This window comes from Canis lupus, chromosome 30, assembly GCF_003254725.2.
Source record: "Canis lupus dingo isolate Sandy chromosome 30, ASM325472v2, whole genome shotgun sequence".
Lineage (NCBI taxonomy): Eukaryota > Metazoa > Chordata > Mammalia > Carnivora > Canidae > Canis > Canis lupus.
In genome coordinates this window covers 25,722,377-25,745,499 of record NC_064272.1, presented here as the reverse complement: position 1 = coordinate 25,745,499, position 23,123 = coordinate 25,722,377, and the positions used below count along the sequence as shown (strand labels likewise).

The following is a 23,123-nucleotide window of genomic DNA, read 5'->3' as shown; positions in this document are numbered from 1 at the left end:
GGCTGAGAAACCAGGTGCCTCTCTTCATTAAGTAACTTCCTTGATGCCTCAAATACAGCGCTATATTGGAAAAACACTTCTGGCAAATGAAATATGAATGAATTGGGATCCCTGGGTGGCGCAGCGGTTTGGTGCCTGCCTTTGGCCCAGGGCGCGATCCTGGAGACCCGGGATCGAATCCCACATCGGGCTCCCCACAGGGAGCCTGCTTCTCCCTCTGCCTGTGTCTCTGCCTCTCTCTCTCTCTCTGTGACTATCATGAATAAATAAATAAAATCTTTAAAAAAAAAAAAAAACAAACAAAAAAAAAAGAAATATGAATGAATTGAAAAGATTCCTGACTTTTTTTTTCTTGCTTTGTCTACTGGGCTGTTCTTTTCCCCATGCTAAGCAGAAGATGACGAGTTCATACTCAGTTCCCACTTTGGGAGTGACTTGAAAGTATCCCTTGGCTTCCTGTTCTCTGTGAGTAGAATGAAAGGTTTCCCTTAAGCATCATTGCATTGATCCGGCTTCCTCCAGTTTCTGCAAAGCTCAAGAACTCCAGGATTGGGGCTGTGGCCAGACAGAACCAAGGTCAACCACCCTCTCTTCTTCTTTCTCTCTCTTTTTTTTAAAGATTTTATTTATTTATTCATGAGAGACACACAGAGAGAGGCAGAGACACAGGCAGAGGGAGAAGCAGACTCCCTGTGGGGAGCCCGATGTGGAACTCGATCCCGGGACCCCAGGATCACGCCCTGAGCCAAAGGCAGATGCTTAACCGCTGAGCCACCCAGGCATCCCAACCCCTCTCTTCTTCTCTTAACAGTGGGTTTTACCTTCCCTTAAGGAACCCATTGCTGCTGGAAATCGTGTTCTGCCATTATATCTTTGCTGGCAAGTGCCATGGCAAAAGGAAGTAAAGAGGAAGGGTTGTTATATTTTAGATGCTCTTGAATAGAGTGTTAACTTGTTATTCAGATCCCACATGATGGCCAGTAGGCACATTATTCTTCCCATGCTCTAGTTTTTTCATAAAATCTGTACCTCCCCTGCCCATCCACCTTCCCCTGCCCCAAACCCCTGTTTCTCCTAATGAGCACAGTTCCCATATCTGGGCAGGCCAGTGCTGTCTGCAAGGTCCTTCCTGTCTCTATGACCTCCTAGCTTTCCTCCTGGACAAAAAGCAAATCAGCTAGTGGAATTGCACCAGGAGCGTCATATCATGTCCTATCTGTGTACTTTGTGTGAAATCTGTGAATGGAGCCCTCTTAGCTTCTGGAACATAATTCTGATCTAAACAGACTTTGGTCAATAAGCACACAGAGCTTTATTTGTAGAATCAGCCTTATTTGGAAAACTATTGGTAAGTATTAAAATGTCACCAGTAATTTTCATTGTAAATACTAAATATACTAAAGATAAAAGTGAAATTTCAGTGATGCCAGTGATACCTATAGAAAGTGCTAAGCATTATGCTTCACTGCATAATCCCCATTTTACATAGAAATCAGGAAACATGCTCAGGTTTCGGTAAAAACAAATTTAAGAAACAGATGCTCCATATCTTAATGTTGCCCTCATTTTCTAAAGAAAGAGCAAGTCAACTCAAATTCTATACATAAAATTTGGGGACTAGAATTTGGCTCAGACCTTTTGATATTCCTGATTTTTATTCTTACATGACTGACACAGGGACATGCCTTACTTGGGAGAAGAACAAAGACATGAGGCAGTTTGTATATTATTTGGACTCAAACCACAAGAAGGAGAGTGGAATAATGTACTATTAACTAAGCTAAAGAAAGATAAAAATATATCTAGATCAGTTCATTTGTATTTTTAAATTAAATAAAAAGAATAAAATAATTAAAATATTTTTAATTTTTTTTTAATTTGTGTACAGTTGACACACAGTATTGCATTACTTTCAGGTGATTCAACCACTCTGTACATTATGCTATGCTCACCACAAGTGTAACCGTCTGTCACCAGGCAACACAATTACAATATCATTGACTATATTCCCTATGTTGTACCTTTTATTCTCATAACTTCTTTATTCCATAACTGGAAGCCTGTATCTCCCACTCCCCTTCACCCATTTTTCCCATCCCTCCAGCCCCCTTCCCTCTGACAATTATCATTTTTTTTGTATTTATAGGTCTGATTCTCCTTTTTGTTTATTTGTTTTGTTTTTTAAATTCCACCAATAAATAAAATCCTATGGTATTTGTCTTTCTCAGTCTAACTTATTTCACTTAGCATAATATCCTATAGGTTCATCTATATTGTCATAAATGACAAGATCTCATCTCTTTTATGGCTGCCTAATATCCCTCTGTGTGTGTACCATATCTTTATCCATTTGTGGACACTCTGGTTACCTTCTATATCTTGGCTATTATAAATAATGCTGCAATAAATCTAGGGGTTATATCTTCTTAAATAATTGTTTTTGTTCCTTTGGGTAAATACCCAGTAATAGAATTATTGGATGACATGGTATTTTTATTTTTAATTTTTTGAGGAACCTCCATACTTTTTTCCACAGTGACTATACCAATTTGCATTCCCACCAACAGTGAGCAAGGTTCCTTTTTCTCCACATCCTCACCAACACTTGTTATTTCTTGTCTTGATTGTAGCCATTCTGACAGGTATAAGATGATATCTCATTGTGGTTTTGATTTGCATTTCCCTAGTGACTAGTGATGTTGTGTATCTTTTCATGTGTCTGTTGGCCATCTGTATGTCTTCTTTGGAAAAATGTCTATAGGGTCCTCTGCCCTCATAAAAATACTTTTCAAAAATGTAAGTGAATATGTTTTTGGAACAAAGTCTTTATAGACATACAAGCAAAGGCAGAAACTATAAATGAAAGACTACTAGATTAGATCCCATTCCTTTAAATAAAACAAAATATTTTTTAATTTGCCCTTGTGGACAAAACCTACATAAAATTTAGAAAGAAAACAGCAACCTATGATTAACTTTACAGAATTATGACAAATTGGTAAGTAAAAGGCTAATACCACATACAAAAATGAGCAGAGATATGAACAGGCAATTAACAAAAAAGGAAATACAAAAATGAGCAAACTTAGGTAAAACAATCTTATAAGTAAACAGACATGTAAATTCAAAGAAGAAACCTTTGAGTGAACTAAGTATCAAGATTTATTTTTCAGGATAATGTTCATGTTGGTGAGGATATACACTAGTTCAGGAATTATAAATTGATAAACACTTTCTATAGGTCACTGTTAATGATATATATTAAATTCTTTTTAAAAGTTAAACTTTCAAGAATGTACTTTAAAAAACACAAATGTCAACAGAGATATATGTAGCAAGGATATTTATGGTAGAATTATTTTTAATAACCAAAAAAATGATTAAAAGGCTACAATTACTAGTATGTGGTAGAGTTCATGGAAATTTTAACTCTCATAAAATTCATCCCAATGTTCTACAGTAAATATATATTACTTTCATTTTTTTTTAATGGTGATATATCTTTCTTAAAGATATTGATAGAGGGTGCCTGGTTGTCTCAGCCAGGTAAGCATCAGACTCTTGATTTAGCCAGGTCATGATCTCAGGGTTATTAGATCAAGCCTGGCATCAGCTCTGCACTGGGGATAGAGCCTGCTTAAGATTCTCTCTCTCCTTCTCCCTCTGCCCACCCCCCCCCCCCCCGGAAGGAAGGAAGGAAGAAAGAGACAAACAAACTGGAATACTTTCACAATGGTCTATCAAACAGGGGCTTGGCGGTGGGAGTGACTGTTCCTGGGGGAAGGAATATTTTATCACTGACATTGCTTCAGGTTGTCAGCCCATGGTAATAATCAGAAGCAAACCAGGTTTTATCAGGCTTTTTATTGTTTTTAAATCATTGCCCGCACACTGGGTGGGCAACTGCTCCCCCATCATTTCCCCTCCTTGACACATGACTGTGACTACAGGCGCTTCTAGAAAGAAAGAGGAAGGGCAGACACCTTCACTTCAGCATCTAATATGTAAAAATCACTCGAAATCGGTACTTACACCAGTTTCTACAATAAAATATATAATCACTTCATGGCTACAAACACCGAAGTATTTTTCCAGCTTACCTAGGTGATCCTACTTCAGGAGTGGAGTGGCATCATTTTCACTTTGTAGGCTTTTATATTCTGCGTGTGTGTGGAATCCCACAGGAGCCTCGTTTGTCCTCTCACACAGGAACTTCACAAGTGAGAGTCGCTGGCTGACTGAGCAGCATAACTCCCCATTTCTATCCCGGAGGAACCATGAATGAGATACCATATAATATGAATGGATATCCCCCTAGGCACCCTATAAATTTATTATAAAGCACTGGATTTTGCAATAACAAAAAATAACTTACGGAATTTGAAGAAAATCTAAAAATGAGAAATTTATGTCTCTTCAGGGTCACACTAGACCACAGATTCTACTAACAGGCCTGATTTCACTAACACAAGAGCAGGCCTTATTTTATCCCAAGCAGGGAAAAATACTCCGGTGTGTGGCTCTGAAGCTTCCCATGTTTGGGGACAGAAAGTAGATATAAGTCAACCCACTTTTCTGGAAGGAAATAGCAAATGTAGACAGCTCTGTAGGTTGAGGCAATAAAAACATCTGGTTAAATACGTTGTTTGCTTTTAACATCCACTTTGTAAAAGATCTTTAGAAAGGTAAGATTTGGGGGTACCTGGGCGGCTCAGTGGTTAAGCGTCTGCCTTTGGCTCAGGGTGTGATCCCACGGTCCTGGGATCGAGTCCGCATCAGGCTTCCCTCAGGGAGCCTGTTTCTCCCTCTGCTTTTGCCTCTGCCTCTCTCTCTGTGTGTGTCTCTCATGAATACATAAAAATAAAATCATTAAAAAAGAAAGAAAGATAAGATTTGGGTCTGGAGCTGTACTTGAAAGATTAGGGTGAGGGAAGGCCTCATTTGGGCAGCTATGTGGGGCATATAGCATCTCACTTGGGCTTGTGGTTTTTGGAAAAAAGCAGTATGTTGGGGTTTAGGTAGCTCTTTAAGTGTTTATTGTTTCCACTAGCCTGGCATTTAGTTATCTTTTAAGAAAGTCGTGAGTAGAGCTAAAATTTATAATGCGGAAATTACTCAGAATCCTACGAAAAACCATCCATACCAATTGGAGTTGTTTTTAGTTCAAGAGAGCTGAAAAACCTCTCAGCATTTATCGTGCCAGCCAGTGAAGAGTGATGGCAAGACAGAAAGCCTCCTTCAAAAGTCAGGCCCTCAGTTTTGCTCTGGTTAAAAATCCTTTAGAATCTCAGGAAATGGGTTCTCTCTTTCAATTGTCCCCCCTAAATGCAGGCACTATTTATCTATTCTATCAGTTTAATGAGAGGACCATCTCACGCTCATTAAGTTGATTTGAAAAATGATCAGAAGCATTGAGACTGTGTCCTTGGAGAATATAAATGCCTCCAAGGCTATATCCATTTTAGGAAAATCAGGTCTTTTACCTTTGCTCTTGCTTCACCTCAGCATTTTCTTCCACAGCAGAAATAATACGTTTAGTCATTTTGGAACAACGGTTTAATACATTAATGATTTCAGGTGCTGTTCCTAGAATTTTGGCTCTGCAGATGTTATGTGGTGAGTGGGTCCAAGGCAGCCAGCAAGGGTCGCGTAAAGTGAGAATTTTATGAAGCCAGGGTACACTGCGGTGTAAACAGAAGCACCCCACATAATTAAAACAGATGAGGAATACCTGCTACATGGACTGTCAGAGACACATGTGGCTGGGCAGTGGGCTGGGCGTAGGGAAGGGGAAGGGGGGGGACAGAAGGGGCGTTCAAAAGGTACAAAATCAAAGACGTGCAGGCCTCCTGTTCCGTGGCTTCTGGCATGAAGGAGTTGTTATATAATCCATGCCAGCAGCTTGAGGGGATTTGGCTAATAGTTCACTTAATTTTCCTGCAATGTCCTTTTTTTTTCCTTTTTTTTTCCTTTTTTTTTTTTCCTGTAAGTCAGCCTGAGTGGAAAGAAAGTGGAGCTCTCGTCAATGAATCAAATGGCGGGAGGGGCCGGCTGGGAGAACTGATTCCCCCTGGATCCTGTACATATTACTCCGCTCCTTGGCTGTACTTCGAGTGCAGGTTAAATGAATTGTTCCCATTAGCAGGCTGATAGGACAGCTCCTCTAGATGAAGGAGACTCTGTACTTTGAATGTCACCGTGAGGGAAAGGTAGCCCTTCTAGAAAAGTTGACAGCACCACTTGTGGCAGTATTTTACTGTCATGGCTAAAAGTCTATAAAGTGATGACTTACAGGAAGGCTCAGTATAATATATAATAATAAGAAGAAGTGATGTCAGAATTCTCTGCAGCTCATTGGTTGATCTGAGGGATGCTGGTCGTGGAAGCAGTACCTGGTCCCAGACTTGCTGTTTGAGGCTGATCCACCCTGATGTGGATGTTCCTGAAGCAGTCACTCACATCCACTATGAGTAGTCACTTCTGCCTTCATTTGCTGCAGCTAAAATCCTGAAAGTTTACTTGTTTCAGCTGTGTATCTTTTGTAGCGATATTTAAAGCATTCTTCAGTAAGTGACACCAAATGTGAATTGGAGGGAAAATATTAAAAATCAGGAGGATGTTGAGTTGGCTGAAAGGTTCCTGATGTCTGAGCTCAAAGCTGTCCGACCTTTACCATATTGGCAGCAGGGAGATGGCTTGTTTTATTTGTTCTGTTACCTTGGAAACTGAGGCACAGGTTTCATTTGTGCAGAGACAAAGTAACAGAATCTGTTATCTTCATCATATAGTAGGTGTAGGAATTACCTGGAATATTTAAATCATGCATAAGGATCTTTCAAAATGCAAAAAATAATCTCAAGATATCTAAAGGAGGGGGGAAAAGATGTCTGTAGGGGAAAATATATAAGCAGGAAGAGAGGAAGAGGTCCCTGTCACATGCATTTCTTTGTGGACATAGGCACCTGAAAAAAGTCAGCAGGGCCTCAAGTGACCAAGGATGGAAAGAGAATGTGCCAAGAGTTAGGCTGAATTAACATAAGCCTGCATTTTTTTTTCAGTGCCTCCCAAAACCCTTTTTGCTCTTGAAACTTTTGGATGCGATGAACACTGTTTGAGCTTCATGAAGGAATAGAGATGACTGCTAGGAACGTGGATGGGGCTCATGCAGAATGGATGGCCAGGTGGAATTTAGATCAGGGGTTGAGGCTTTGACAGATACTCCTACTCACCATGAGTACAGGGACTACTGCTATCTTTTGGCCATCCGCAAACCTAGCACAGTGCTTGACAACACGGGGTAAGGACAGAACAAACAAGCATACAGCCAACCAGGGGCAGGAGAGATGGCACGTCTGTGTTTTCCTATTTGAACAAATTCTACTTTGAGCTGAAAGATTATTCATACATTGTTCATTAGTGAGCTGTCCAAATAGTTTCAAGCTGTCTTTCGACTCTGGGACTAAATTAAGTGACAGCTTTGAAATGAGAGGTAACTTAAGCTACCTCCACTGGACGTGGTTGATTTCTGAATTCATAAAGGCATTGAGAGTGCTGTTTTTAATGTTGTGTGAGGGAAAGCAAGAGGGTAGAAGCCATAGCTGGTGTGACAGAGTTGATCCACATGTGTTTGGATGATATACTGTCATAGGAAGTCCAGTCTCCGACGGTAGCAGCGAGGAGTAAGAGGCTTGGCCAAGGCTCTCCTGGTCTCTTGTTTGCAAATACAGGAGGCAGAACAGAGGGGCACTGGCACAGCTGTACACCACCTAAACACACTGGTTTACCAACTGCAAACTGCACAAAATGAGAAAGGACAACCAGAATGTAGAGCTCAAAGAGCCTGTTAGTAAAAAAAAAGTTATTGCTGGTGGAAGGGAGGGGAGACTAAGGGAACTCTTTGACCCAGGGATACAGATGTTTGTCTCTGATGCTTTTTGCTAGATGCCTTTGGCTCTTGGTGTGGGCACAGGAGGAGCACTTAAAGGATCTGCCAAAGTAAGAAATAACTACAATGACCACTGAAAATGTCCCATGACTGAGCTTTGGCCCCAGCTCTGTCACACAGGAGCCTCTTGACCTTGAGCATACCCCTCCACCCTTCTGACACTCAGTTTCCTCCCTGAGAAATGGTTCAGCAGTATCTTCACTCCTTACTTCACAGAGTGAGTAAATCAGAAGATGTGTTGAAAATACGTAGGTGGGTTGAAAATACAACTACCAGACCATGAATATGTTGCTACAATGGCACACTGCAAGTTGACCTTGGATGATCTTCAAGGGACTTTGAAAATGTCAAACTAAAAAAAACAAAAACAAAAACAAAAACAAAAAAAACAAACAACGTCATGGGGAAATGGTACATCTTATTTGAATGAGAATCAGATTGCTAGTCTGAATGATGAATTGAAAAGTACCTGCAAAGGGACTCAATTATAAGTTTAAAACAACCATCTGCCTTCACATAACCACACAAGAAAGTAGCCAGGATTTCTTGGGTCTTGTTTGGAATCATTAACCAAGGAACTTTTGATTCAGTTAAGTTTCTATATAGTAGAAGTGGCCCGCTTTTAAGCGTGGATGCTATTATACGTCACTGATGGGACTTTCATCCAACCAACAAAACATGGGCTGCTGAGAACAAAGGGAACCATGCAGAAGATTGTTCAAGAGGGTAGACTCATCCATGTATGGTAAAAAGATGGCAGAGGGACGCCTGGGTGGCTCAGCAGTTGAGCGTCTGCCTTTGACCCAGGGCGTGATCCCGGAGTCCCAGGATCGAGTCTCACGTCGAGCTCCCTGCATGGAGCCTGCTTCTCCCTCTGCCTGTGTCTCTGCCTCTCTCTCTGTGCCTTTCATGAATAAATAAATAAAATCTTAAAAAAAAAAAAAAAAAAAAAAAAGATGGCAGAGAGCCAGGGGAGGGGAAGAGGGGATTCACAGCCAGGTCTTCTGATTTATTTTCCACTGCATATTCCGTTCACGTGGCCATGACAAATTCCAGTACTTTCTCATCAACCAGTGAGGTTATGTTCCTAAAATGTATCATAGTTGACAAACCACCATTGGTGAGATTAAGACCCTATTGAAAGCAAGAATTTAAGGAGGAGGAATAAAAGGCATTAAATGTTTCTTTTTATAAATAAAATAAAAATTAAAATAACATAACAAAATATAAAATAAAATAATAAAATAAAATAAAATAAAATAAAATAAATACTAAACAAGTACCTATTCTGAAGGTATCTGCTCTCCAAAGCATTCAAACCTGCTCTAGGGAGTAACACTTCCTTCAGCAGTTGAGAAGCTATGACTGGCGCCTATTCACAGGCTCAGCAGAACCTCTCACACCACTTTCTGTAAGCGACACTGGGCCTCTTTTTAAAGTTTTCCAGCGGGTAAGGGCCTTTTATTATGAAAATTTCAGACATACACACAAAGAGATGCAACAGTGCAGTGAGCTCTTGTCTACCAAACACCCAGCTCAAACACTTATCAAGATTGTGTCCCACATGCTTCATCCATCCCTTGTTGCTTTGCTGAAGCTTTTTTAAAGCAGATCTCAGACATTGTATCATTTCATCCCTACATGTTTCAGATTTCAGTCTGCTGCTAAATGCCTGATAAACTCACATTCTCCCCCTGTTCTTTTCAAGGCCACTCAGAAACGTTTTGTGATGATTATTTTGTTTTGTCTTCTGGACCTGCTATGTAGCTTAAACTGATTTTTCCCCCTCTACTCTAACTCCCACCGACATGATCTGGACCAGGTGGTCCAGGAAATAACGCTGCATTTCCCTACTGAAGAAGAATGACCCCAAATCATATATTCAATAATCATCATCATCCAAGGATTTCATCTGCGGTATACAAATATAGAACAGAGCTATCTGAAAAAAAATAAATAAATAAAAATCCTGACTTTTATTTTTAAATCACTTGGAATTGAAGGAGATGGCTAAACCCAAGTTAACCTCTAAGCTCTTATATCTAAGAACCCTCAGTACTAAAATCATTTCTAAAACTGCTTTCTCAGTCTCAGAAATGGGAAAGTTAAACTATTCTGAATTGCCATAGGAGAAGTCACGCAAGCTCTTCTTCTTGCTCTAACATATGGTTAAGTGGGAATTTTTTTGTCGGTTCTTTATTATCCCGGAGCCAATATGAGATTAGCTTTACAAGTTGGGTTATAACCTTTGCAGCTTCTGTGTCGGGGATCCGTTAACAAGATCATAAAGATCTTTCTAACAGATGAGGCCTACATGCCCTGTGTTCAGCTGTGGTAATGACCAAATTGATTTTATCAGAAGTGTTTAAGAGCACCATTTTAACTTTTCTATTGATTGCCTGACCTCTGCTTTGGGCTCTGGGGTTACTATGCATTCCTTCCCCCTCTCTCTTTGTATATAGCTTTCCGATTTCTCTTCACCCACGCAAACTTGTCCTTCTGAACGCCCAGACCATCTCATTTAGCCCCTGCCTCATCATTTCTGTTCTCCTGTGTTGTCTATACATTCCCAGAGCACTAGGTTTTGCAGTCACAATTAGTAAACTAGCCGTGTGACTTTGGGAACCATTTTTATTTATGCATTTGACAGATTGTTTTTGAGCTCCTACTATGTGCCAGGCACCGTTTTCAGCATTCAAAAATACAGTGAGAATCCAGGAACGTAAAATCCCTGCCTTTAAGAGTTGGCATTGTTAGAAAGGCATACAATAGCTATTTAATAGAATATCAGTGGGGGGGGGGAGGGTGTAGACACTTATGAAGAGTAAAGCAAAGTAGAGAATGTGACGGGAACACAATTTTAGAGGAGCTGGTGAGGAGCGTTCCACCTTAGAGATCTGAGTGGCTGTGAGGAAGGCCTGGGGAGATGTACAGAAAAATTGAACTAGGCAAAGGGCATTCAAACAGGAAGGACGCCTGGCCACAGCTAGCTTAGGGCTTTACAGAAAATTCAAGAAGTCCATGGAGGAAAGCAAGAGAGACGAGGCAGAGAAGAGGCCGTAAGCTGGAGAACCAGGGAGGCTTGTGGAAGACCTCCTGAGCCATGGAAGGAACTTGAGCAGGAGACTGATGCTAACTGATTAACAGTTCAAAAAGTCACTCTGGCCTGAATAACACTTGTAAATGATGCTGGTGAAACCTTGGGTCCAGCTGAGATGTCCTGTAGGATAACAGGGAGACTTGAACATACCAGGCCTCAGAGCCAATAGAGCTGAGTGCTGTTCTCTGCTGTGCCTCTAGTTGGCTGGCTGCCTGGGACTCAGTCACCTAGTCCCTATTAGGCCCAGTTTTCTGTCCTTTTCCAGGGAGAGATACAATTTTTTGTCTCTAGATCTAACATTTCGTGATTCAAAGCTACAAACTAGAGTTGTTTCTTAACCCTATGTATTTGTTAGGGTAATAACAGAGACCCAAGAACACAGTAGCTTATATGAGGTAGAAGTTTGCTTCTTTCTCCTGTGGTGTTTGAAGCAGGCAGCCTTACAAGATCTAGGGTCCTGTCTCCAAAGGCCCAGTCCTCACTGTTTGAGCTGGGACATGGCCTTCTCATCTGTGAGAAGAGAGACACAGGATATTCCAGGCAAGCATTCCTCTTAAGTGACATGGAATTTCCACATACCCCTTCTAGTCACATTTCTTGATGAGAACCTAATATTATGGCTATACCCAGCCCCAAGGGACCCTGGGAAATGCAGTGTCTAACTGGACTGCTTTGTGCCCACCAAAAAGATGCCTGCCATGGAAAAATGGGAGAATGGATTTGGAGGGGAAACAAGAAAACTGCCACACCATATTTTTGAAAGATCCCAGGGTATTGTCAAGATTCCATAAGCTCATAAAATTTCCTGGAGCTTTGTAATCAATTTCCTAGGGCTGCTGTAACAAACTGCCACCAATGAGTGGCTTAAAACAACGGAAATGTATTCTCTCACAGTTCTGGATGCTGAAAAGTCCAAAACCACGGTGTCAACAGGGCCATGCTCCCTCTGAAGGCTCTAGAGAAGGATTTCTAGAAGCCTCTTTCCTAACTTCTGGTAGTTGCTGGCTGGCCTTCCTTGGCTTATTGCCGCGTGACTCCAATTTCTGCCTCCATCGTCACATGACCTTCTCTTTGTATCTTCTGTGTCTCTGCATCCAAATCTTCCTGTCCCTTCTCTTATAAAGACAGCAGTCACTGGATTTAAGGCCCACCCTAATCCAGTATGACCTCACCTTGATTGCATCCATAAAGACCAACTTTCCAAATAAGGCATATTCACAAGTACCAGGAGTTAGGACTTGAACATATCTTTTTGAGGGACGTAATCCAAGCCATTAACAACCCTCTTAATACAAAAAAAAGAAAGAAAGAAAGAAGAAAGAAAGAAAGAAAGAAGAAAGAAGAAAGAAAGAAAGAAAGAAAGAAAGAAAGAAAGAAAGAAAGAAAGAAAGAAAGAGAAAGAAAGAAAGAAAGAAAAAAAGGAAAAAAGAGAAAAAAACCTAGAAGAGGGGAGTTGTATTAGTTGAAATCAAATTATGACAAGGTACATCAATGTCAAAACAAGGCATATTTTGTTCTGAAGTTCAGTGTGCCACTTCAATAGCCCAACCCAAGGACATAAGGGCCTTTTCCTTTCTCTTTTATAGAGAAGCATTCCAGTCATTGCTGTGAGATATATTGCTCAATTAATGGAATTCAATGACCATCTGCAACTTTTGACTTTACAGTCTATACCACTTGATGATCACAGCAACCCCAAGAAGAAAGTATTCTTTTTTTAATATTTATTTATTTTTATTTATTTATGATATATATATAGAGAGAGGGGCAGGCTCCATGCCTGAAGCCCGATGTGGGACTCGATCCCGGGACCCCAGGATCACACCCTGGGTGTAAGGCAGGCACTAAACTGCTGAGCCACCAGGGATCCCCGAGAAGAAAGTATTCTTACCTCTCTCCTATAGAAATTGAAGCTCAGGCTAAGTTACTTTCCTAAAGAGAAATGACTCCAGTGATGGTCACTTAGTGATGGCAATGAAGTCAGGCTTACAGCCGGGGTCTTCCTGTCTCCAAAATCCTGCTTTTACATTCCGTGGCATTAAGTCCCAGAGACTTCTCAGGGGGTACTGACCAAGGGGGTCACTCTTGCCTTGAGGGATTTGTGATCAGTCTCTGAGGCTGCACCTACTCTTAGAGGTCTCCACAGACACAGAGTACAGAATCCCTGTAGTCATTGACATAAACTGAATTTCTATTTGGTAACTAAAGGATCGGTGTTTTCCTAGGAGTCAAGAGTCACCTAACATCAGAGTCCAGGTTTCTTACTGCATTCTGGAACATTATGTAAAACACACCGAACTAGACAAGGCTTATTTTTCAGACCTTTTTCAGCACATGGATTAGTGGTTTGATTACTATTTTGTCAAGTCCTGTCAGACTGTCCATCACCATGGGGCCCTCCTGAAAGATGCCAGCCATGCTGTCACACTTATACTTCAGACTCAGGGTTCCCTGGAAACCATAATGCAATTGGTAGTTGCCATAGGAAACCAGGTCTCCTAATGGTCACAGAGAGATGACGTTTGGGATAATAAAGAAAAAACAAAATTAAATCAACATTTCCATTCATTGTTTCATTTCATCCTCACAGTAACCCTGGGAGGTATTTTTTAACTTTTCTTTCTTAGTCTTAAAATTTTATTCACACAGCTTTTTATTACAGAAAATTTAGAAAGTGGAGACAAAAAAAGAAATGAAAAACCATCCATAATTCCTCCACTCAGAGATAAACACTCATTTATTTGGTGCATATTTTTTACTCTTTTTTCTATATAGTTTTATTTTTTTCTTCTTTTCGCAGAAATGAAGTCATGCTGTACTTTGGGGGTTTGGGATTTTTGTTTCTCTGAAGACAGCTAGAATGTCTTTCTATGCAATCAAGCTTTCATTAGTGTACTGATGGCAGAGTATTTCATTACATATACCATGGTTTATTTAACTCATTCTCTGTACTATTGACATTTGGGTGGTTCCTCCCTAACCTTTTGCTGTTGGCAGCAATGCTGCCATCAAAACTCTTGTACATCCATAATTACTCCTTAAAGCCTATATTTCTAGTTGTCACATTACCAGGTGGAAGAAGAAAACATTTTCCCCCTTATTGAAGAGATGAGGAAACTAAGAATCAGAGAGATAAGTATCTTGGCCAAATTCTCATAGCTGGCAAGTGACTGAGCTAAGACTGGAATTGAAGCTTCCTGACTCTAAATCTCATGTGGGAAAACAGTTTATTCATCTTATCTAGTAATTATCATATTCAATAAATTCTGTGAATGCAAAGGAAATACCTTGGTGGCTACTTTCTTTCTGGAATTATCACCCAGAAGCAGCCAATCCAGACAAACTGCTTACAATTCTGTCATCAGAGGAGAGTCTACAAAATACATATTTAATTGGAGTTATCTTTTTCTTTCAAGATGATTAATGTTGGCACTTTTAGAAGTCCTTTACAGACCTTTAAATAGTATCCTATGTGTTCAGCGGTAATTGAAGACCCCTCTCCACTAAAAATAAATATCAATATTTGATATCCCATTGGATCCTGTGGCTTTTTTTTTTTAAGATTTATTTATTTATTTATTTATTTATTTATTTATTTATTTATTTATTTATTTTGGAGAGAGAGAGAGAATGCATGCTGGGGGAGGGGCAGACTCCCTGCTGAATGGGGAGCCCAACATGATGCCTTGGGACTCAGTCTCATGATCCTGAGATCACAACATAAACTGAAACCTGAGTGTCAGATGTTTAACCAACTGAGCCACATAGGTGCCCCATGATTCAAGACATGAGTGAACCTATGGAATTATCTCCTGTTTTGCCACAACCAGTATGCCCTTGGTCTATCCATGCCTGTGCCACCAGGAGCAGAATTTGGTTTTGGGGTGGCTGCAGACTAGGTGAGATTTCTTCAGTAATCACTTGCCTTACCTTGATATGTGGACTAGGATCCATGCTCCATGAAGTATGATTTACGATGTCTATATAAGGGTAAATATGTGAAAAGTGTATAGAAGTGCTTGACTTGCTCTGGGGCCACAACTCTGTAATCTTCAGGTCATCCTCATCCAACCAGTTCTGGTAGCTTTGAGTTTGGGGATTGCAACTACAGTCATGTGTTTGACAGCATCCAGGCAATTCAAGTTAGTACCTGTCCATATTAGTGTCAAAGATAAACAATTTCAACATATTTCAGAGGTACATAAAGCATTTCCTGGAAAAGCATGGTAAGAGCTGTTGACTTTTACCTGAATTGAATTATTCACTTAGAAAACTACATAATTCCAGGAGGCCAAGCTGGAAGTGTTTGATGGTTGTCAGTTCACATCTCTGCTCAGAGCTCCAAAAGCAAATTTAAGTCAACCGAATAATATTTAATGGGTAGCTTCATTTTCAATATAGAGACTCGATAAAAGGAAATCAATTTGAAAGAACAAGGATTCTCATTATTCTTACTGTCCTTAATGCTAATCATGGATTTGGCACCAGCAAGCCATAATAGGAGAAATTACTCTCCTCAGGTATGGACTTTTCATAATGCATAGATAGTGATCTGTAAGGGACGGAGGTTTCCCAAATAAGTTTCATCTCAAAATTTCTTTCTAGGATAGACTGATGGTGTCTTTATGTTGCCTTTGCTGAGGGACCGTGAATGAGGTTTTGTTCTGGGAACTGTTTTGTCAAAGATAAAGGCTAGGCTAGAGGGAAGGTATAGCTCTGGCCTTCCTGCTCAAAATTAGAAGATATTTCTGGACACAAATGTCAGGAAACGTGACCTAGAGATATGACCTAGAATTATGACCTAGGCAGCCACACACACACAATTTTTTTAATTCAAAAAAACAGGGGGGAAAGTCCTCTTATCAATGTCCATTCTGTTTTTTACATTAAAACGGAAATTTTTTTATGTTGCCCAAAGCACCTTGATTAGTAAAAGAGCTGAAATATTATTACTGAAGCTCAACGTAGGCTCAAATCAACACAAAAGAAAACTCACATTAAAGTATTATTTATCTTCATAATTAGTATTTCTAAATGATTTTTAAAGGCTTTTTAAGCAATTACAAAATGTTTGATTGTCGTAACATTGCTAATGCTTTGATGCCTTCCGAGTGTTGTCCTTGGTCCCTGCAACCCTGGCACATAATTTATTTCTCTTTTGAGTGAACTCTAAGCATTAGTGTCCATTAAGAATTTTTGAAACAAAGTCCAGAGATTACGTGGAGCACTTTCAGTAATATGTACTGATTATCATTAATAGCTCTTTTGTCCTAGACAAGGACATTGTTTTGTAACATCACTCTGTTTGGTGAGGCCACACTTGGGCTGTGCTCCTGCTCTGCCTCCTGCATAGATTCTCTCCTTGACTGCTTATGGAATGGAGCAAGCGCATAGGACAGCTCAGGATTGGGGGAGGGAAGGCATAGGGCCAGCACAGAGTGATTTTTTTTTTTCTTTATGAAACAATTGTTAGCCATTCAAAAACAAAAACAAAACGCCTAAATGCTGGGCTTTGTTTCTTAGCTAGCGTTCATTCACTGCATATAAATTGCTGTTTTAACCACAAGCTCTCTCCAATGAGGAAGTCAAAAAGAAGTACGGGAGGGAGCAAAGAGCCCCAGCAAACTGCAACCTTTGCACTATGCTTGTTGATAATATGGCAGGAAGGAGGTTACATGTTCCAGATTTTATTTTGAAAGTTCTGCCTGAGTGCTCAAACACTCATTTGCCAGATTATACGTCTTTTTAATGACCTCATTGCCCTGGTGGGTATGCCTGCGTCTACCCAAGGGATATCTCTTGTCCCATGCAAAGTGTCTGCAAGGAGAAATGTCTTGAGTAGAAAAGAGGTACTCTGCTACATGCCCCAGGTGAATTCTTTTACTGAAACCTTATTTTAAACCCAACCCTGAGAATTTTGCCCCCATTTTATGGGTAAGAAAAATGGAGACTTAGCGCTTAGGCCATCCACCCAAGACCTCATGGCTTGAATAACCGGCATTTTATTTAATTCGTTCACCTTTTCTAGAAATTAAACTGAGAGTTAATGGGTTAATGGGTGTAGTGTAGATGCAAGAGGTAGCCAATTAAATATTTTGTTATTATCATTTAGCACATCTCTTCCTCCCAGCCATAAAAAGTCACTGAAATATGGAAACATTGACATATTTATTTTTAAAAGACTTTATTTATTTGAGAAAGATAGACAGCATGAGCAGTGGGGAGGGGCAGAGGGAGAGGAAGATGCATACTCCACACTGAGCAGGAGCCCAATGATGCAGGGCTCAATCCCAGGACCCTGAGATCATGACCTGAACCCAAGGCAGACACTTAACTGACTGAGCCACCCAGGTGCCCAAAGAAACAGCGACATATTTAAAAACAAAAGGAAGAAAAAAGAAAACTTCACTGCATCTTATTTTAGATATTCTTTGTTGTGTTTGTTTTTCTTTTCTTTATTCTAACGCTAGAGCTTACTCATGTGGAAAATACCTGGATCTCAACTGTTATCTCATTATGAAAGAGAATAAGAGAAGGCACACAGGCTGTATAATGGCAAAGTGGCAAAGGGACACCTCTGTAGTTAGGGATTTGTCTAGAATGCAGGGCCTGTGAAAATGCTAGTTTAGTAATTGGCATGTCTGACGTAGAGGAAAGATGCCATTTCTTAGCAAAAAAAAAAAAAAGGTTAAAATAAACTTGGTACCCAGACAATTGCCTGGAAACCAAGAGACAATAAGAAGTCCATCAAGGAAGTTAATTGGTCCAAGATTTGGCACTGATTGGAAGTATCAGATTACATTCCTAAAGTGCTCTGCTCTGTGATAGCTATAACTCTGAAACTACTGATAACTGTGACAGTGATAAATTTGTGGTATTTTCATGACATTTCCTTTGTTTTACTTTGAAGCATGGTTGGCTAAATAGAGTCAGGCACTCTTGCTGTATTAGAAGTCCTACTTTGGGATCCCTGGGTGGCGCAGCGGTTTGGCGCCTGCCTTTGGCCCAGGGCTCGATCCTGGAGACCCGGGATCGAATCCCACATCGGGCTCCCAGTGCATGGAGCCTGCTTCTCCCTCTGCCTGTGTCTCTGCCTCTCTCTCTCTCTCTCTGTGACTATCATAAATAAATTAAAAAAAAAAAAAAAAAGAAGTCCTACTTTGAGTAGAGTATTTGTGGAGATTTTTTCTCTTAATTTTAAGTGTATTAATTGACAATTTAAAACTGATGTTACATTGTTAAATTAGAAATTACTCTTAAAGTGTCACTTGGAAATGTTTCTCTTTTCTTTTCTTTCATGCTCCCATTCTCTCTCTCTCTCTCTCTCTCTCTCTCTCTCTCTCTCTATATATATATATATATATATATATATATATGATCTGGGTGAAATACAAGGAGTCTTGCAACTTTATCAAAAGGTACCATTTTTCTCTAGCCCAGATAATTTTAAAATATCACCCAAAAGAAGTGTAGCTTTTACTTATATAACCTTTTGTGGGTACTGCCTTCTTTCTTCTTTGGTTTTTAAAGGCAAAAAGAAAAAAGTTTCAGGGGGTTACCTTTGATTGTGAGCTACATTAGATTTTGTACAGTGAGAAATAGATCTGGAAGCCTGTTGCTTAGAAAGAAGAGGTTTGGTCTGATAGCTAGAAAGCAGGGCAAGGAACCATTGATCAAGGAGCTAGAAGGGAAATTAAGAAACCATGCAGTTCAACTATCTCATTCTACAGATGAGAAAACTAAGGCCCAGAGAAGTTAAGTGACTTGCCCGAGTCGACCGGGGAGTTCACCGTTGGCTCAGGCTACTGAGGGCTTGGGCACCACCCCATCGCTCTCCCACGGCTCCTGCCATTGCTGTCTCTGCAGAGAGCAGTATTCTGCTTGGTGGCCTGTTTGCGAATCTCAGTAGAAGGATCTTGATGTTCTTCCCAGTTACTTGGAAGGGAATCAAAACCTTCACAACAGCTGGACTCAGTTTGACACCCTTTGGTGGTAGTGATCAAAGTCCTTTGCCCGTGCTAAACAGCAGCCCACTTAGCACACTTGCCAATGAGCAAGTATCTTCCCTGGATTTCAGAGAGTGAAGATGCCAGTTGAGTTCAGGGTCTTGAACAGAACAGACTTACTTTTAGGAACTTGGTTCTGTCTCCTGCTCTCCTCCAGCAACTAGGAATTTTCAAGTCAGAGCACTTGGTCTGATAACTAGAGTCCTGGGCCCCAGGCAAATGTGATACCCAGAGACATCAGGAGTAGCTATGACATGGCTTTCAGTAGAACATTCTAATTCAACTTCACGAAAATAATACTAACGCGTGTTGTCCACCCTTTTGACATCTATATCACACTTCCCAGTTTATTTTTTTTATTTTTTTTCACTTCCTGGTTTAGAAAGCTCTTTACACATCCTTATTTCATCTTACTTTTCACAATAGGCTTTTGAGTATTACTATGATTATATACAATTGTAAATTCAGGCCCAGAGAAGGTAAGTCACTTGCCCAAGGTCTCTCAGCCAAGAGATAGGAAGTGAATGTGCCACTTATGCAAACCCAGGTCAGCCTGGCTCCAAATCCAGCTATCTTGAGCTACTTTTAAAAAGATTCTTCTTTTCTACTTCTGGGTAGAATTAGAGCTATTTGCCCCTACTATACACTCATGATAATCTATCTTTAGAAAAACCAGTTTTCCAACAATTCATTATGCAGAGCTGCTTCTCCTGGCACTGCTGGTAACATTAGGTTTGGATCTGCTTAGGGATGAAAATGGGCAATGTATTACTGCTGTGGTCTCATTAAGGAAGCATCCTGGCGAGAAAAACAGGACGCTTGCAACCTCTCTCAGAAACAGAAAAGAGAAGACCCACTCCACCCCCAAAGAAGGGTGAAGAAATGGCTGCTCATTCACCCAATCCCTGGTGGGGCTCTCTGGTTGGGATAAGACTGGGGACAGGGCCCCATAGGTTTAAATTATTTGCAGAGCTGACTGCTGAGTGATATGGTCCTGGAACTAAATCTTTTTTGAACATTTACTCTTTTGAGAGGTACTATCTATACCAGGGTTTTTTTTTGGGGGGGGGGAGTAATTTTTATTTATTTATTCATGAGAGACACACAGAGAGAGGCAGAGACATGGGCAGAGGGAGAAGCAGATTCCCTGCAGGAGCCTGATGCAGGACTCAATCCCAGGACCCTGGAATCACAACCTGAGCCAAAGGCAGACACTCAACCACTAGCCGCCCAGGTGCCCCTATACCAGGGTTTTTAAATATGCACTGTGGATGCACTTCCAGAAGGATATTAACTTTCCACAGAAAGCTTTCATTGTGTTAATTAAACTTCCCTGAGCCTCTTTGTTGTATTGACCCATCTGTGAAATAAAGATGGTTTTGCTTTCTTTCTTTTTCTTTTTTAGAGAGAGAGAGAGAGAGATCAGGGAGCTGGGTAGGAAGGGACAGAGGGAGAGGGAGTGAGAGAATCCTAAGCAGGCTCCACGCCCAACATGGAGCCCAACGTGGGGCTCGATCTCATGACCCTGAGTTGATGACCTGAGCTGAAATCATGAGTCAGACACTTAGCCAACTGAGCCATCCAGGTGCCCCTGCTTTTGTTGTTTTGTTTTGCTTTTTGTTTTTTGCTTTCTTTAACACTTCTATGGAGTCAGTTACTATGAAGTACTAGGGCTTCTATAGAGAAAGGAGTCTTATTTTGATCACAAGTCTTATTTTTCAGGATAGGAGAAGGAAGGGAGTTCCAAATACACTTCCTGATCATTCCGTTAAATTTGTCTTTTGTGTGTTCATATTGTTTTCATTTGTTTGCTTCTTTTGGGTAATAGAATTTTGTCTTCATAATGGCAGTTAAGTAAAAACAATAATTAAATATTATGCATAGTCCCATCTCAATAATTAAAAGTAATGCTCTTTTTATAAAAATACTGTTTTGAGGAAAGGGGTGTGTTTTTTAAACCTTTCTACATAAAAACGTGCTATTAATTTATTGTTATATTCTTCATCGTATATGATAGATATGATTTACATTTTATTTGTATGGGTTAGGGTTGCCAGATAAAATATTGGATGCTCAGTTAAATTTGAATTTTGGATACACAACAGAGTAATATCCGGAATTCCAGTTTAACTGGCATCCTACATTTTTCTCTGCGATCGGCAACTTTTATGTGGGTATATCCTCCAGTTCTTTCTATTGATCACTAAGTGGCAGCTAAACAAGATTGAGAGACTGAGTTGGTGCTGATGCTGGGGCCATGCTTACTCCTGGAGACGGATGTGGGTGGTTTTAGCTCTGTGCTACTGTGATCTCAAAGATCAGGTGGCTTACCTGGATTTTCAGAATCTATTATCAATGTAATCATCATGAAAATATTTGATGAGAACACCGCATCACGCTGTATAATAAATTTAAGTAGAAAAGTCAAAGCAGTAGTATTTTCATCAGGGCTTTGGATGTCAGGAGAAAATAGTTCCACACTCAGCGAATATAGATAGGTCTGTTTTGGGCTGTGTTAAATCCAATTGTGTGGAGGTTCTGAATAATCAGGAGTGACAGCATAAGCACTTTCTCTTCAAAGTGATTTTACAGAAAGCATTATTTCCTAAGGAAAGTACACATATAGCCCTCATAATGCTGAAAGAGCACTAATGTATCAATTTATTGGTGCTGTTGTCATGAGCTGGAGTTGCAAATTGTATTCAGATATTAAACTTTACTCACAGTTGCTTTTGGGGGGATGTTCCCTTCCTAAGATAAAGCTTATTTCAAAAAATTCTAGGCCAGTTTTGTAGTTCCCATGTGAGAGAGCTTTCAAGGCTCTTTGCAGAAGGTTCTAACTTCGCTTGGAGAAGCCAACTCAAACATGATGAAAAACAATAGTTTAGTTTTCCTCAATAAAAAGGGGAAAAAAGGAGAATTTGAGTTGGGCCTATGTAATTTCAGCTTCCCTAAATAAGCCCTTTGGAAAGTTGTGGGGGGAGCAAGCGTGTGATTTTGGTCTTGGCACACAACTTTGGAACTAACTTTTTTTTTTTTTTTTAATGTCTACCATGGATTTTCATCATGGATTTCTTCCCTGTATGATTTGTTCCATAGCTAAGTAATGGGTCTGATGTGGGCGCCAAATTTTTCAACAACTTTGACTTTCCAGAGGAGGGTTAAATAGCTCTCTTAATAACTTGAAAGAGAAAAATTTCAAGGTTTACCACAGTTCTTAGTCACAGGCTAAATGTTTTCGAGACTTGTGTTACTTTGAGCCTACTGAGTCTCAAGACTCTCCCCCAAGGAGAACAGAGCATAAAGAGTCCAAAAAGGAGTCCTTCCGAAACCGAGATCGCACTGTTGGCCCTGAAGCATGCGTTCGTGTTATCTTCACGTGGCCCTGTGTGCCGAATCTTGCTTAGTCCCGTTCATCTGTCACCTGCTCTCCGTAAATCATCCTGGAAGCAGCAGCAAGGGTGCTGACTCATGAATCCCTCCTGTTTTTGTACAGTTTGTGTTCCTCCTGGTACTGTTCGCGGCAAGTAGCAGCTATACACCTTCTGGCTGTAATGAGTGTGGACAGATAGGTACATTTGTGGCGGTGTTTTCTGTCACCATAGAAAGTTATGCTTCATGTGAGCAAGCAGAGTCGTTTTCATTAAAAAGTGAACACAGAATCAGTGGCCATAGCAAATGAATTGCTCCGTTGCTCCGCTCGCTCTTGTCTGAGTAGGTTGGCATCACTCTCTTGTGCCTTAAATCTTCCCCACTCTGCCTATAAACGTGAACATCTCCCCTATTTAAAAGGAAAACTGAGAGTCTTCCCTCACCCTGGCTAATTACTGTCCATGCTGCTGCTTTTTTACCACAGAACCTCTTAAACCAGTAGGCCGTGCTTGTCCCTGTCATTCACGGTTCTGTTGTTCTGGGGTAGGTCCAGGGACGCCACCGGGTACGATGAAGACTAACCTGGCCTTGGCATCGCCGTCTGAACAAATGCATTCCTGAGTGTGCTGTGAATGAGGGGCATTCCAAGAAGTACACCCAGGATGTTTTCTTACCTCTGTCCTTCTTTCTTCTCTTCTAG

General features: G+C 40.5%; 1 protein-coding gene across 2 annotated transcripts in view; it reads left to right on the top strand.

Moving 5' to 3' along the window:
• The window catches only part of RORA (RAR related orphan receptor A), a 711,297-nt gene that overhangs the window by 504,626 nt on the left and 183,548 nt on the right, over positions 1-23,123 (top strand). The window lies entirely within an intron of this gene.